General features: G+C 30.2%; 1 protein-coding gene across 2 annotated transcripts in view; it reads left to right on the top strand.

The window, feature by feature from the left end:
• Window positions 1-736: 736 nt before the first annotated feature.
• Window positions 737-19113, top strand: part of fz2 (frizzled 2) — a 77931-nt gene continuing 59554 nt past the window's right edge. For both annotated transcript variants that reach the window (XM_089225019.1, XM_089225018.1), the window contains exons 1-2: window positions 737-1041; window positions 18381-18437. The gene's annotated coding sequence lies outside the window, so the exon portion shown is untranslated. The remainder of the gene's footprint in view (window positions 1042-18380; window positions 18438-19113) is intronic.

Raw genomic sequence — 19113 nt, 5'->3', positions numbered from 1 at the left:
TTATACACCCCTAATCGCCGTTTCCGTTGGTTCACGTGCATATCGTAAATTCGTAATGGGTGGTAAACGGGGTGATCCGCGTTACTACCGGAAGTGAAACATTCGATGATGAAAAGAATTCATCGTATCATAAAACCAAAACGAAAGTGCAATAATATGATAATAGGATTTGCGTAAAATGGAAACTCTGACAGCGTATATAACAATATAGGTATGAACTTAACGCCACCATAATTTCATAACAAACGTAAAATAACAATCCACGAGATGCGTGATCGGTGCGATTATGAAGAAAAATAAAAAGCTCATACACTATATAAGTGGGCAGCAGCATGCATACACCCACACACATCCGAAGCCGTTGTAAGTGGTAGTCGTAGAAGTCGGAATCTAGGATATATGATATAATGGGGTATTATAATACTAGTCGGTGGACGGGGAGTGGTGGGACCTGGGTGCAGGGTGTAGAGCACCGGGTGTACGATATACAAAGGGTTCCGCCGCCGGCGCGGTGCACTATCGATCGGACGAGGCAGAAGCGGTGGCGATGGCGGCGCCCGAGGGGTAGCGAAAAACGCTCGGGACGTTTTTACCCCGACGACGGCGGCTATACTACTACCGCTACTCTGCTACCAGTTACCACTACCGTTATTACCAAGCTACTACCACTGTATGTATACTATACACCATTACCGCTACTGCCGCGCCGCTGCTGTTACTGCCTGTGTGCCGTGCCGCTTTGCATACGCCGGAAAGCTCTCGTCGAGTACAGTCGTCGTCGTCGTCGTCGTCATCGAGTCCGTCGCGAGTCATTTGTAATTTCCGCTTTCGCTTCTTTATATAGAAACGCACGAGAAGACGTATTTTTTCTGTATATATATCTACATATATATTTATTTGTTAAACGATACTATAATAAAATATCATACGACTTTTACGATCACCGAACGATGTCGTCGATGTAAATATACTGTCCATCAGCGAGACGAAAATTCATCTCATGCTGCAAAAGCTACGATTTCACGTAGCCGTTTCATACTGGTAAGACACGCCAATTATTATACTTTAAATATGTATAACTATACTTAATTTTTTGTTTTATATTTTTATTTTCAAGGGATTTTTTTAGCTATCAGTCAATTAGTTGATTTTGATTTTCGGTGTTTTTGTTTCAAACGTTACTCGAAAACGTAGTTACATTCGGTTTATCTCATGTGTACACGCTTTGATAACGTAGTCTTTACTCTTATTAAAATATACTATATTGTTGTTGTTATTCAACGATTCGAATATACGACAATTTTCCGCTTTGGAAATTGAGGCGTTTATAGTTTCCACACGCTCGGTATGATATCAATTATATTGACAGCGTATGCAATTAGGCGTATTATACACAGTTCTATGGTTTTCAATAAACTGTTTAAGATACCTTTTTTTAATAGAATAAAACCAGGATCTCACGCAACAGTGTTTTTTTTTTTTTTGTAAATATTAATCCAATGCGTCTATTTTCGGATACACGACTTAAATAATAAATACACAAACATAAATGGAAGTACCGCATTTGTGATGTCGATGTGTAATATAGTAGTAATTAAAAATGTGGAATTCATGCTTAATCAATAACTCACACTGAATCGATAGTAATTGTTTACATTTTAACCAAATCAATCGACTTCATTAACATGTATGTATGTTTATGAAAATATACTTTTAACCAATAATCTCCAACATGGCCAACAAACCAAAACTAGAAAGTCGTATACAGATTATATACAATAATGTTCGATCCTCGTTTTTTTATTAACTCATCTGCAATGAATTTAGAGTGAAGAATATATAAACACTCATTTATTAAATAAATAATTTAGTCTATAGATAATGTTTACATATCTTAATGATTTATTAATATTGATAAACTTTTGGAATGTCGAAAGTAAAAAAATAACTTGTTTAAGTAATTAAAATTAATAATGTAAACTATAAAGTTCCCCATGTTATATTATTAGATTTTTTTGATCTTTAGAAATAATTCAAGCTATGATATTTTTTTACTTGCAATAACATATTTTCACATCCATAACTTTTTTTGCTTCTAAACTTGACAGAAAAAGGTCAGTGGTTAAAGGAAAGGTGAGAGTAATTATTATCAAAATATATTTTGTGCTCCACCAAAAATTACTTTAGGATTATAAAGTTGCATTGTCATGTAGAAAACCCCGCTCCTAGGCTTTTGAAAAATGTTTTGGTCTCCACGGGATAAAATATTCTATTGATCGTTCGTTCTTCAAGTACACAATGTACATGTGCTTTTCACTAACAAAAAATGTGCAATAACTTTTGATTCGTTCATCTTTAAGTTTTTGTCATCTCTGTTATTGTCCAAAGAATCTTAACAACCGTGAAAACAAATAAAACCTTTTGACTTTTCAACTTTTGTTATATTAATAGCAAATGTTCATCGTTTATATACTTTTATATGAACTATACGTTGTTTGGTTTATATAATATAAACAATTATTGTGGCACTGAAAAAAAATTAAAACTACTTAACTCTTACATAGTAGTTATATATTATAAATGTATAACCATTAAAAATGTAGAAATAAATTTAATCGAATAAATATTATTATACATTTGTGATACGTAGGTATTATGATCTATATGTAGGACTTAACTATTTTATAAATAACTTAATCAAAGTTCTTTAAAATTCAAGTGCATATTATTAATGAATGAACTTATTGATGTATATTATTATGATTTTATGAATACATAAAAAAAAAAAAAAATATTATTGTATAACATAAATTTCATCATTTCATCAAGATATTTTTGCAACAACGTCATGTTTTAGTTAAGTTATGATTATTTTTAATTAAATAAGTACACATGGATATTTAACTTGTTAACTGTAACCAAAAAACACGTAAAATTATTGTTAATAATTCATAGTTTACCTATGTTTTGGTTTTACCGTTTATACGAATATTTAGACATTTTACTATTAATATATCAAAAAATAAAAATAAAACTTGAATTTTATTAGTGTTTGTCTTTATTTTTGAATGATAATTCCCTGCTGTTTTGAACTTCACGGGTGGGAATCAACATTGAGTTGTATTTATCACAAAACAAAATATATCAGGTTCCTATTCTGTAAATTTATCCGCTTGTTGTGTCAGTCCTTATTTGTAAAACAACATTATCATATATTTTTCTTTATTAAAAATATACATTATGTAGAAACAGTAATAAAACGATATTTAGATCATAGATATTTGAACAAAGAATTGTGAAAATCTTCGGAATGGAAGACAAATAAAACTACTTTTACCACTTTGAAAATGAATTCAACTTATAAATTAAAATAATAGTTTAGTATATAGTAATAGTAGTTTAGTGATTGCTAATTCATGGAAATTTTACAAGCTGGTTTGTTAGTTCAATATTCAAATTTTAGATAGGTACCTTTAGATTCAGCAATATCTTTAAATACTTATATTTTAGTGCCAACTATAAAATATAATAATAAAAAGCAATCTAGCATAATTATACAGTCATGTAATAGTTATTAATAAACTACTTGAAACGTTTCTTAAAAAAAGTTTTTAGGATGCATGACAACAAAATACAATCACATTTTATGCGACAGTGATTAATACATAATTGAAAATTGGCGCAGCAATTATTTAAATTTAAATTTTGAATTAAGTAAATTAACAGTGCTAAAAAGTAATAACTAATGTATTAATGTATATCTACTACTTATTATACTTTTGGCATCATAAAGAAAAATAATAACGTAACAAACGATGTATCATATTTTTTTCACTTCTCGTCTTTTGTTGGACATATCTTCCATCTGACTAGTACACAAACAATATACCAAACGAATACACTGCTGCAACAAAACATGTTTGTACTGACAAATATATATATATATATATATATATAATAATATGACGTATGTACGCGTCGGCATCGAGTCTTAACGTGTGAATAATTGCGCATGCATATCGCATGTATGCAGCCCTTTGTGTAGAAAATTTGCGAGCCGCGAAAAAAAACGTGAAGCTAAAAGTATATGTTTACATGCGAATTCAAAACTTTCGCGAGGATTTATAATGAGAGTATGCCGGTGGTGAAATTTTTGCCCGGCAGCCTGGCAAGGTGTTTTATTAATATCGCGTATAATGTACGCATGTCATACGCAACACGGCGGCGGCGTACCCAACTAAATAAATAGACGTGTGTCTGTGTGCATATACAATACAAGTGTACAAAATAAAGGACGTATGAAAAAAATATTTGTCGAGACAATATTGCAATATACCCCGGCCGCCAAACACACTGCGAGAGCGGTTCGTTTCTACTACTATACTGCACGTCACACACATACACCGTCGCACGCGTATAATATATATTATCTGGTTCGATATCGTAAATCATGGTTAAATGGAAATTTATGTATACCTATGGGTGGGGGGAGTGGGGTAGGCGTCCACCTCGGGACAGTGTGGTGGTGGCGTTATTGGCGGAGTGGATACGGGGATACGCGCGTAGAGGGAAGTCACGGCTGAAACCCGATCGTGATATAAGGACGCGACTGGGTATATACATATATATATATATGATGTGTGTGTGTGTGTGTGTGTGTGTGTGTGTGTGTGTGTGTGTGTGTGTGTGTGTGTGTGTGTGTGTGTGTGTGTGTGTGTGTGTGTGTGTGTGTGTGTGTATGTACGTGGAAGAGGCGAAGACGACTCTGCGTTACACTGCAGCAACCACGCACTCGAAGGGCTGGGTGGGTCGGGGTGTTATTGGAGAGAGAAAATCGAAAGAAAAGTAAAACTGCTACTCTGTGGATTTTTTTTGTTCTTATTATTCCTTATAATATAATATTACATGATATAATACACAGTTCAATCCGTATTGGTGAATAGAAGCAATTTGGTGTGTACATGGTACATATACGTTTTGAGAGACTTATACATACTATAAAGACATAAAGTATAAACAAGAGATGCGTACCATGTATTATACGCAATAGCCACACTGTACAATTGAAGAAAAACCAAAAGTGTATGTCATTATTATATAACCTACACAAATATGTATTGGGCACTATCGAATACGAATGGCGTACTATGAGGAAACTTCCAGCGCCCTCCCTTAAAGTATTGGCTTCTATATGAATGTTATCTATGACGTATAAACTTGATGTTATTTTTTCCTTACCTCCGGTCGTTTTATAATATTTCTGTGCCAGCGATCCAGTGGCCAGTGCTTTGAAGAAATTTCAGAGTGCGCAAAACATAATAATATTATGGTCGAATGCACTAAAATTAAGTAAGTAACGGATTTCGGTAGGAGTCACCTGGTTGGCGAGACGTCCGTTTCCTGTGTCACAAAAGGGTCATAGGTGATGGGACAAGAGTCACTAATACATCGTAGTTCCCAGTTTTTTTCGATTTCCACCTCCTTTGTCATCGACTATATTATTATTATTATTATTTTTATTTTTATTAAAAACCCGAGATTGTATTTCGTTCACGAATGACGACACCTTAATTAATAATATTAATTTCATTAGATGATATTATGTTAAAACCAGATCTTGAATACCATTGCATAAAAATAATATATACCTACTGAACTAATCTGATAAGTTTCTCTAAATTAACTTTTAAAATATTTTTTTTTGTAAAACTAACTAGTTTTTCTACACCTCAATCATTCAAATGCATTGTACTCTGAAATGTATTCATAAGGCTTTTAATTACAAGAATACACGTTCATTAAATATCAGGAAATACGATTCTGGTGTTAAAAATATTAACTTATTTAATTAATATTAAAATACCAAATTTTTTGAGTTTTATGTTAATTTATTTTATCGTATATTGGTATGAACTTTAAAGCAAAATTAACTCCCAAGATAAAGCCCAAGATCATCAAACAAATTAAAAAAAAAATCAAAGTATGTTGATTCAAACAAAATATGAACTTAATTAATTTTCATTTAGAAATTTAAAACTAACTTTAAACGAGTTTATAAATTATAAATCTATACATTGTGGTTTTATAATTTTATCTAAAATGACCATCTATCCAAGTGATCCTTGCTTAAATATACCTCTCGAAGTAAACGTATTAAATACAAAAGAAAACCATAAAACCGATTAACGTTGCGTTAATAACTCTTTTAATAACGTTGTCCATTTGTTTTTATCCCATTTTTTTTTTTTTTTTTTATTATTATTTATTTATATAAAACGTCTACAGTAGTAGGTAGGTACATATAATATATTAATGTGCGTGTGTCTCAACTGTCATTAGTGACAGGTGCTCGACCTTATATATATATATATATATATATATATATATATATATATATATATATATATATATATAATATATATTTTATATATATTAATATATATAAAAATACTCTGTTATATATAAAAAAAAAATAATATTATGGTCATAATAATTAATTTGGTGGTTTAGATGATAAATCGTTCAGGATTTGAAGAAATCACACACCGCCGCTGACCATTCGCGTTGTCATGCACACGAATATTTTTTACGACGATATAATATAATAAATAATATGAGCTCTGTATTTCACAATACATACTATACTCAGCATACGTATATATTATTATTTAAACTAATGTGTGTGTGCGTTTGCATAAGCACAAGTTAAGTGGTTTCCCATGTCGAACGTTATATTAAAATATGAATTTATACTAATTTTTATATTAGTATACCTATAGGATAACTCACGTATTTAATTTTTGCAGTGTACTTACAATCTTAATGCTTATATTATTATGTTGTATGCATCAATCCACGTACATTCATTATTATTAATATTATTTGATAGATAAAAAATAAATAATAATGTCCATGAAGTGCAATTGAGTCGCAACTTAATCCTTTTTCACCAAAGATGTTAATAACAAATATAATCAAATTGTTGGTATAAATAATGTAAAAAATATATTGAAACCCAATGGCCTATGCTTCCGAGGGTAAATTTGTGATGATAAAAATAAAAATAATATATATATAATCATTTATTGTATGTAATAAATATTTCTAATTTATAACATAATCCAAATTGATAAAAATGTGTTTGCCTACTTAACACAACAATTAAACTAACTATAACCTGCACGGGTGCTGTTTACTAAATAAACTATGACAAACATTATATTTTTCATTAAAAATGTAATAGGTTTTTTAATATATATATCATACTCTCTTAATGCAAAAACAATGATATCATTGATGGATCCACATATATTTTATTTTTGACTTTAACATTATACCCTAATCGTTTCAAGTTTTGTATTGAAATTAATTTCATTCTGGATGTGATATCTTACGCGTTAAACGTTTTCCTGATAGGGATCGTTAATTTTCATGTTTTTGACATTTATGAACTTTGAATATAATTTAGCTTGAAACCTGAGGTGAGTATATTATTTTTAATGTAGTATCAATGATTGGAGGAGTAACTGCTGTTGACATTACTTGTCATAAATTATAAGAAATTACATTTAAGCAATTTACTCGTAATTATGTTTTGTTTTTATATTCAAAATTAATACAAAGGAAGTCTCTAGTGCATATCAAGTACACCACAATTTCGGGAAGATCGACTTCAGCCAATCCGCTCCTCTTATACAACTCTAATTATACTACTTATCTAATACGTTTTTATTATTTAAATGTGTATACTAATAAAAAAAATATATATTTTTTTTTTATTAAAGCCGCAACAACTAAGGTTATTGGCATATTGTGCAATGTAAACATTAAATTAAAACATTAAATTTCAAAGGTATCTGTATATATTGTATTATTTTCTTTTTGCATAACGACTATTGGTAATAATTAAAGACTTGATTATAACTTTCCGGATGTATTTTGGCGGTACGCAATACATTTATAAACATTATATTATAATATCGATTTGATAATATAAGATAAATAATAATCAATAACCACATCAAATTGTCGAACTTTCACGCTCACGTGTAGGTTACGAAAACAATTAATACTCCTTTTTCAAAAACCAAAACAATTTTAATATAATATAACAATAACACATCAACCAACAACTGCTGCACTACCGCAGTTGTAATTTATATTATGATTTATGAATGATTGTTATACGACTATGGCCGGGTTGTAGGTTCTTCGGCACTGCATAAAAAGTATTAATATATATATTTCTTTTCTAGAAAATAAATAAAATTGTAATATCATCGAAGCCGTATTATTATTATAATATATTCGAAAACTATTTGGGTGACGGACGAAAATTGTAGGCACCTCTCCTCGACGACGTGACGTGTTATATTTTATGTGCATACAACATTATAAAAACAACGTTAATATTCAAGTGGTCGGTGGGCAACTATTATAATCATATCTTCCTTTTTTTTTTTTGATACGAATATGTCAAAGAGTAGTAATAAACATTAGTCAGTGGTCGTCACCGAATAACGGGCGGAAACCAGTTCGGTCGTACAAAATTTATATCATATCATCACCGATGTGCTTTAACCAGCAATTGTGTAATATCTTTGACGTCGACGTAAATCACAAATGATTAAAAGAAAAAATCGCATTCAAACTACGATTATTATTATTATTATTATTATTATTATTATTATTATTATAACATTCGCTCGCGCCGTCATGAAAGTCACAACGCATAAAATGTTTAATTTATACTATAAAACACATATCTGTATAGTAATAAAATATGTTTTGTATATACAGTATACATGGTACGATATCGTTGCTGTTATTATATATATTATGTATACATACACAAGAAGAGATCGCGCCTCATTAGAATACTATTCGTCGCCTGCGACGAATGCAACAATAATAATAGCAGTAGTGTACCATAATAACGTTTTATCTTTTTTAATAATTTTATATCCCGTTTTATTTATTTTTACACCGTGACATTTTGAGGATGTAGGCGAGACAAGAAACGAGATTTACAAATGCCGTTTCGACTTTACTTTTAGTATAATATCATTTAATGCTATCATGAATAATAACAATACTTATAATAATAATAACAATAATACCGCCGCGCCGTGCCTTTCGAATGTTGAACTTGGGCAACATATACTACTATATATTAAACGAATGTTCTACATTTTAAAAACGTTAGAGCAAAATTAATGTTTAACAGTGTTTTTCTCTTTTTTATATGGTCTTATCAAACAAATAACAACAGCTGTGGCCTGTGGGTATAGGTAGACATAACGACACACAATTGCGTTTCACTAGCAACAATATGAGACCCTGCATCAGAAAAGTCAACAGATCAGCTCAAAGTACAATAAGTGCGAAGAAAAAAATATTATTAAAATATATTTACTATCTAGGTATAATATATTAATATTCACTACTGACATCTTGTTATTTTCAAATTTTAGTTCAGGGTTGTATATTGATGTCTCCAGCTCATTAATTGAATGTCGTGGATAAGTTTACGGGGAAAAAACGCCAGCAGAATTCAACATATTGATACGTCATGTTAATTATTTTATTATGATATCGTAGTATAATTTTTTTGTTTCAAACGCATATCGTCCGATTATATCATAGCAATATAGTGTTTTTAGACAAACATATGCGATGCTATTGTTTTATTAATTATGGAGTATAAAAATATTACGCGTGATGATGCATCGTGCCATCGTGGTATGTGAGGGCGTTTATTTGTTAATAAAACAGACTATATATATACGCTATATGGTTCACTAAACACGGTGAATAAAAAAAAAATCACAAGTAAATCGTGAGTAAATCGCTTGGAAACGTCGATCGTAATTGTGTGTATACTGTATATACTATAAACATTAAACATATATACAAATATATATATATGACTTCGTGGTTGTTTAATATGTCCCAGCGACTTCGCGAGTGTGGTTGACGGGCAATGACATTTCTTTCGTCGATGTCGCGCACACTTCTTCTGGTTTTTTTATATTGCATTTTACCACGCCGAATAATATAACCATCACCTATTATACTAAAAAAACAATAAAAATAGCTATTTCCAATCAAAATGGTAAATGAATCTGATAAAGCTATCCATATCAGCGTGTTATCATATTATATAGTTTATGTATGACTAAACGTTTTTATTCCCGTGCGCAATGTTTGTAATATGTAACGAGTCTGTTCTAAGATAAGATCAAGAAAAAAAAGCACAGTCCGAGTTGTAGAAACACTCATGACGTAAAAGCAATAATAATGTATACTGAACTGCACTGAGACGTTCGAACAGACGGCCAAAAACCCAAACGCCGACTCGACGAATTTCCTATTTTATTTTTTTTTCCATCTCTCATCGTGTGAAAAAGTTGTTGCTACGAGACGAATGAGAAATACCTATACCTAAAAACAAAATCCCATCGCTCTTGATCGTTTGTGCGTAATAGATAGGTACATTTTGGACCAACCAAAATTCCTCACAACCGACCTTTCGCTTACACATTTTATACATAATACATACGACTATAGAGAGCTGTCCGTTTCTTGTCGCCTTAAACTCGGAAATTCCAATATAGTTTACAGTCGATGCGGCTCATTGAACCGACCCTGGAGATCGATTACCAATGGAGACTCGTATAATCCGTCCTGTATCATACTATTGTATAAAAGTTAAAGTTAACAACCCATGAGCGCACGTATTGCCCACTCTGTGAAGAATTCTATACTAGTTCAAAATGTATTCATACAACATGGGGCATATAATACACTTATGCTGTAGCTGATCCTGCCTAAAATATGGACTAGCTACATCGCAAGCATCTCCAAAGTCGTCTTCGATGTATTTCCCGTGGTTTCACTTCATCCCCACGTGTATTATTATGAATATATAACCTATAATAATATATATAGATCATGTACAACTGCTGAAATTCACGTTGGTGAGTTTCGTAATGTTTAAATTGTTCCTAATTTAAATAATATTATAATCAAACTTTCTCCGAAATTTTACATTATTTTGAATATGCTACATGCAAAAACGATGATAAATGAATACCTACTTCTTGGGCTGAACTATATTTGTATATACGTCATATAATATATAGTGTTTGAAAATTTCATGAAATTTAAAAAAATGAAATATTTCAATTATCATTATTTTTGTAGTTTTGTCTTGTAAAATATTAAATAATTAATCAAAATAAATTAAATAGGTACCTCATGAGTCATTGACACACATTTTTTCTCAGTTTCAATGTATAATAATACGTTGTATTTTTTTTCTGTACCTATTATTTGATGTAAAAATGTAAAATAAATAAGGAATAGGTAGTTATCGTATATTTTATATATTGTACCATGAACGCAGTTACTTATATAGTTATATACTTATATGTTAAAAATCAGATCAGAGTTTTCTTGATCATGAATCTTTATGACATTTATTTTTATAGGAAACCAGTACTTAGGTATAATAATATAATTAGTTCTAAGTTTATCAAACGTTGTTTAATTTCTATATTATCAATAATTACTATTCTGTAAATATTTTATGTTAACCTTTTTCAAAACGTCAAAATATTATATTCTTTTAGCCTTAAGTTTAGATGACCCCAATTGTCAGGAAAACTTTATAAATAAAAAAAAAAGTACTTAGGTATATATTATAAAGATCATAGTTTTCTTACTAATAATCAACATGTAATTATATAATTAAATATAACAAAAAACATAATAAAAATATTAAATATAATAATTAATAAATATTAAAAAGAAACATTAAAGCCCTGATTTTTAGGAAACCAGTACATAGGTATATTAGTATATATTATAAAGATCATAGTTTTTTTGCTAATGAACTTGAAATAATATAAATTATAATTACTGTAATCTAGTTGTCTCCTAAATTGGCGGGAAGATAAAATTGATAATGCAGTAGGGCCAAATAGTGAAATAATTAATAAAAATCCAATATTTCACAAAACATTGAAATATTTCTCATACTTCAAACACTTCATAGGTATATATATATATGCTTTCGTTACTATATGTTGATTCGATGAAAAATATGTGTGTAGTTTCGGACCCAATACGCAATCAAATCATATTGAAAAACAGATAAAACAAAAGTATGCTCATCGTTATTTGTGTTTTTAAAATAAACAACGCGTGCAAAACCAGCTAATGGTACACATCAAAAAGCTATTACGGAACACACTTCGTATACGATATAAAATTGGTCAGTTGTATGGAAAGTTCATTAGGGGCGATAAAAGTTCCAAGTCATCAAAAAGCACAGTGGCCAAATCGATGAAATTAGGAGGTTCATTAAAGGGAAGCATAGCAAATAAAAGTGCTTGTACCTACTTACTGCTGCATTCGTTCGAGATAACTGAATTTCTCGTGCAGTATTGAGAGGGTTGTCCAGATACATTTTCTCTAATGATCTTAGCCTAAATATAATATTACGTGTACAAAATTCTCTCATCTCCAAAATTGTTTCTTTCTGTGGAATTATTTTTTACGTAATCTGGAGCCGGATTATGATTCACCAAACTCACAGCATAATATAATTTATTTTATTTATTTTTTGAAATCTTTAAACACAACCTAGAAATATACTTTCAAATAATTAGATTTTCTATGAAAATTTATAGAATGTCTTGTGGTAATGCAATTTTCTTTTCGAATGTGAACTATCAATTCTAACAGGATAGTCCTTAAATAGTAAAAATAATCTAAGCATTTAATAATAATATGATCTTTAGAAATACTTAAAAATTCCAAAATCAGAAAAATGATAAAAACAAAGTTGAACTTACTTGGAGAATCACTCAGTACATAATATCGTATGCTCAAAATTATATAACAGAAACTGTTTTGAACGACATTTAATATACAACAAGTCATTGCGGCGAAGGAATTGCCACCATGGAATGTGTCTTGAAAATTGAATTCCAGCGATATATCAAAATACGACAAATTATTATAATCACCGATAGTGTGAGTGTGTGTGTGCCTCAGTTGAGGATAAAAGGTCTGCTAGGACGTGACTTGGATTCCAAATCACCACGCTTATAGTCGTAATAGACAAAAGCCACGCGGTCTTGGCACGCAGTTAATAATAATAATACACACGTAATACTATTAATTAATTATATAACGCCCAGATATATTATGGTGTTACGATGTATGATAGTGTTATGAATGTTAATCCGTTTAACTAAAAATATTGTACTTCTCGAATGTGCTTAATGCTATTATTGCTTACAATCGGCCAAGACGACTTAAACTTTGGTTTAAGTGGTGTGCAAATGACATAACGCATGATATAAATCGAGCGAAAATTGAAAATTCTTAACATATCGATTTAAGTGTTATGAGAAGAAACGTGTACAACGTGCATTTCTAAGACGATAAAATAATTCATACAACGATTTTGCGCAAAAATTTGTTTTGGGAGTTTGAGACGACAATCGCGAGAAGACTTTTGGTGGTATTGCGTGTGCCTGTATACAAAATACAATATATACTAGTCATAATAATATTACGCGGATATTGCGACGACACTTAATGAATGAATAACTAAATGTAAAAATATCGCAAAATAGGTCACTCGTTGTAGGCATTTGTATTATATCGATGAACGTGTACTTCATTATCCATATTGACACGAGTCGAGAGCGAACAGGACGTTTCAGTCAAGTCACACACGCTTTGCAACGTCAGACTATATATTGCACATATTTTCCAGCGTATACAGGGTGAAACATTAGAGGTTTTAACGTGAATCAGCGATTATCCGAGTGATTTTTAAATAGTGAGTAAAGACTATTATGGTATACATTATACCAAACAATATAATATAGATATCGCTGTGCAATACGCTATATGCGGACTCCGATCGTCTAAAATAAAATAATACTGATAAACTGGAGTAAGTATGCTCGAAAACGTATAAATATGCGCTACAACATGGTATAAAATATCGTGTGAAATATATGAGCTAAAAGCATATAATAAAAATGACAAGGCTCGTAATATTATTGTATAATATATGTGCACGATTGTATCGGTTAAATCGACTGACGAGAGTTCACTGAAGTCGGAATGTCTACATATAAAAATACCTTTTCGTGAATAGGAAAAGGTACTAGCGTGCCTATAATAAAAAATAATATTTTTTATCGTGACTATATATTAGCCATTGAAAACTTTAACAGTATATTATGTGAAGATTCGAATGGAAAAATTATTATAGATATAGTTCAAATGCATTAGGTATATGACAAATATTTATCTGAAGATAAATTTATAAACCATCCTAGATTGCAGCAGTCACCTGTTATAAATATTCATAAATTTAAAAATCTCGCAGCCCGTATTCAAATTAATAAGAAAATAAGAAAAAAATGGTATCAATAATATTACTTTATAACGCGTATTTTAATTTACATATTATGCGCTAAGCTTAAAATCTGATTTTGGGCCTCAAATAAACATAAGTTAGATGCGAGGAAGATCCCTGCCATATTGATCATAAAACTAGAATAATGAAATGTAAAAAAATCACAATATTTCAAACTTGTATTCTATTTTCTAAAGTTTTATACCGGGCAATTATAACACTTAATTTAATTCCACTGTAGAAAGGCATTGGCATACCTTGAAAACATAAAATAATTTCATGTGCGTGCCAGAAATGTTTAATAACTATTAACTATCTACCCGTAGTGTACATGTAGGTATATTATATTATATACAGACGTAAATTATTTAATTAAATTTGTTTGAACGTAATACGCAGAGATTATAAAATTTAGAACGAGCGCACTTACACCATATATAAATATGACATTTAAATTAATTAGATTAAGTTCCTCACATCAAATTTGTCTAAAAATTATTTCACTTGTTGAGTTAAATTTGATTTTATCCGCATAACAGTAGATTTAATAACGTTGTAACTTACAGACTATAAAAAACTATGAACTTATAATATAACACAACTGTACATATGCCAACATTTTGTGATGAAGTGTCAATGTCACCAACATCAGATTTCGATGATATTTCTTTAGTAAATTAAAAATATAATCGACTATATTGTATTAATTTAATCTATTATATTACTACCTATATTATGTTGATAATCTAGGTAATATAAACAATAATTTGGGTGATGTATAACACCACTCTACGAAAATCAGTGCGGGTAATCTCTAACGCGATTCATTTTTTTTTACACGTCATACATGTCGAATCAGTTTCAATGGTTACATAATGAATACCTATACGAGAGAAATCTGAACAAAAATTGTGAAATTCATATGCACGTAGATGTAACATCACAGATATGTAATATAAATTATTATTCCATTGCCTGTTTAATGGTATGCAGACAACGAAATAATTTGGTTGACGATCAATTAATATAATAATCATAACATAACCGGGCACTTGACCAGCACTGCCCATGCGTAACGTCGGTGGTGGCAACTGGTGATATAATGGCGCGTCAATAAATAATTCTAAACCGGCAAAGTATCCATACCTATCGTACTTATACCTTAACCTATTATATTTCAATAATAATAATAATAAAATACGGCCGCGTGGCCAGAAAAAAATTCGGGGAGAGGTTACAATCGGTAAATCACGAGAAAAAAGTCATCTGCGCACCCCCCGCAGACCGAATATTTCCTCATGACGTGTGTGTGTGTGTGTGTGTGTATTTACTTAAGATTTCGTACCCATTGTCACGGCGCTACTACCGTATTACTATATATACCCACCTTTATACGAATCGCGTGAAATGGCCGTCGCGACGGGACACACCCGTGCACAGTGCACACTGCACACACACGTCATGCACGACGAATAATATAATATTATACTGTATTGAGGAACAATCGATTTCTATACACACTGCACATCGAACCGTACATAATATAATATACCTACATCATTGTACTTGTTTCGAGAGAACATTTCCTAGCTGGCGTGCAAGGAGACATAATATTATGTAGAAGTACGGCGACCTCCCATTTCGAAAACGCGTAACGTTTCTTGGAAGAGACGATATATATCTAAAAATATTGTATAACGTATACATATATTATTCTTATATTGTAAATCGCATCATCTCAGATTTTATTTTTTGAAAAAGCGTGAATTCACAACCCTTACAACAAAAATAACTAAATCAACTGCTAAGAAGTTTTACTAGTAAGTTGTCTCCGATGATGGCCAAACATTTTTTATCCATTTTTAAAAAGTTATATTTTTTCGAAAATCTTCATTTATTAAACACGATGTATGAATAAAAATTTTAAAAAAAATCGCTTATAATTATTGATAATTTACATTTTATAAAAAATAATGTTTGAAATTAATTTCAGTATTAATATTTATAGTTTCAAATATATTGAAAATTGTAGAATTTTCGCTGTTACATTATTCATTAAATTAGTTTAAAATGTATGTAACAATAATACTAACGCATTGACATATTTTTTAATATTTTGCATTTTTAATACCATTTTTATATACCAACGTGGAATAGTAAATTTAAATTTAAATTTATAATTTATTAAATAATATTATAAAACATTACACACAATTTCAACAATAAAGGTGTAACTTCTATTAATATTATAGTGTGATAAAACACCTAATAAAATTTGCATTATATTAATTAATCACAAATTAATCATAAAATGATTAAAAACCATAAATATTTTATTATATTAAATGTATCTTTGAAATCATTATCGTACACAAATTACTCGCATGGATTCAAAATTTAACCAATTTTTTATTTTTAACATTTTTAATAAGTAGTTAACTCTATAAAAAAGTATTTTTGAATTTTAAAAACTGTTTTTTTTTTTTTTTAAATCTAAAAGGGTGCCTATTAAATATGTACTGCATTACGAAATATACATTATCGTACTCTATTTTGAATTGGAACCACTGACTTTCCGGTTAATCAACATAATATACCTATATAATATATTATAATATAAATCATTACCACGTGATCTATTTTATGGCATACCTATACTGCATTCATATTTTTCACGTCACGGTCGCCACGTTATGATTTATGATTTATAACAACGATAATAATAATATAATATAATAAATAGCGGTAGTATACATATATCATATTATGATGAGACGTATAACACGAGAATTGTGGGGAGCGGAAAAAAAATACTTCAGAGTTACGTACGAATGGGTATCACGAGACAACTGCTGCACGCAGGAGACGATGATGCGTACCAGGTTATACCTTCAACCTGCAAAAGAGGAGACCGCGGAGAAGGAAAAAAGTTACAGGCACGACAAGCCCGGTGTATGCAAATGATTTCGTCGTCGTCGCGTGAACACCACCGCTTACGTAGGATGTCATACACGGTACCTACACATGCATACGCGTGCAACACATATTCTCCGGAGTCTAGACATTATACATAGGTATATTATATTATAAAATTGTACAGCGTACACCAATCATTCCCACGCGCAAACGTTCGATGCAGTTGACCAGAGAGCATATTATATAGTATGATACGCAAAATATCGCTATTACATCGAGAAAACGAGACGACGAGAAAAAAACTTATAAATATGTATATAATATTAAGTATGGCATGAAATACTGCTGCGATCGATCGCGCGGTGGTGATGTTATGTAGAAATCTGCCGTTTCGTAGGGTGGGCGTGCCGCGCGTGTAAATTCAGATGTGATAAAACGACATTTAACAACATAATATATATATATTGTTATGTATACATAAAATAGAATATTACGATATATTATAATATCCTGAATTACGCGAGCCCCAACAGTTACGTATATTGTCTTATATTATTATATTGTGTTTTTATAATGCGTTTTAATCGGCTTGAAAATTATTTATCCATCGGTATCGTCTTACAATAGCATAATAATATTTAGTTAACGTTGAGTCGTAACGAGTAAAGTCGCGGGAAATGATTTTTTTTCATCTTAGACAAGCCGCATAGAACTATTTATTATCTTGTCAGTTTACGTGTTTGCCACTAAACAGTTTTTTTTTTTTTGTTATTATAATATTATATTATTATAGGTAGTAATGCTGTCTTTTAATTCCCTATCAGACTAACAAGATATTCTGTCTTGGTTCACCATCGTGAATACTATTATGTTACTAGATTCTTTTGTGTAAAATACCTACATATACAGTATAAAAATATAATTGTATGATTTATTATTATTATTATTATTATTAAGCCTGTACAAATCAGTGTATTATATGTCAATAAATTATATTGTTATATTGTTATGTTTTCAGAAACGAAAATACATCGTCAAGTATCAATTGAACAATAGTTTTTCGCACTTTCAAGAGGTAAGAAAATATTTAAATCATCAATCATCACAATATTATTATTGGCACGATTGACATAATTTGAAGTTATTATAGCAATTACTTTATAATAGTGTTTAACTTTAAAAGTAGGTACAGCACCTTAAGGTTATTCAATAACATGGATTAATTTTTTTCAAACTGACCGATGATTTTATAAAAAAAATTTTAATCTTGGGAAATTATATTATAATTTACAAAACTTATTACAAACCATTGATATATGATGATGAATGATCTATAGGTAAAAATGTAATATACATTGCGTGAATGAATAACATCATAACAATAAAATTAAAAAATAGTATCGTAAAAGAACAGATCAGCGACCCCTTTTTTGTTTTTAAACTGTTTTTCTTCCGTTTCAATATGCTGCAATATGCCAATATACCTATATATTACCAAATCGTGGCTTTTGTCCTCATTCAGAAATGTATAATAATATTCATATGTGTATAATCCCGAGAAAGGATTAAAAAAAGTTTCAATCATTTTCTATAAACGAATTGTAAAGAAATAGAATTTGTATTTGTGTGTAGTACTGAAACGTATATATTATTTTTATGGGTATGTATTCAATGACTTTTGCTGTAAAAATTGTGTTGTTACAAAGAAAACGTTGTAACAAATACACATTCCGTGTAAACTATACTGTAGG

The sequence above is a fragment of the Diuraphis noxia genome, unplaced genomic scaffold, assembly GCF_037042655.1.
Source record: "Diuraphis noxia isolate RWA-SAM2 unplaced genomic scaffold, SU_Dnox_SAM2 contig0003, whole genome shotgun sequence".
Lineage (NCBI taxonomy): Eukaryota > Metazoa > Arthropoda > Insecta > Hemiptera > Aphididae > Diuraphis > Diuraphis noxia.
The sequence above is the reverse complement of the archived record's forward strand: the minus strand, read 5'-3'. Positions and strand labels throughout refer to the sequence as shown.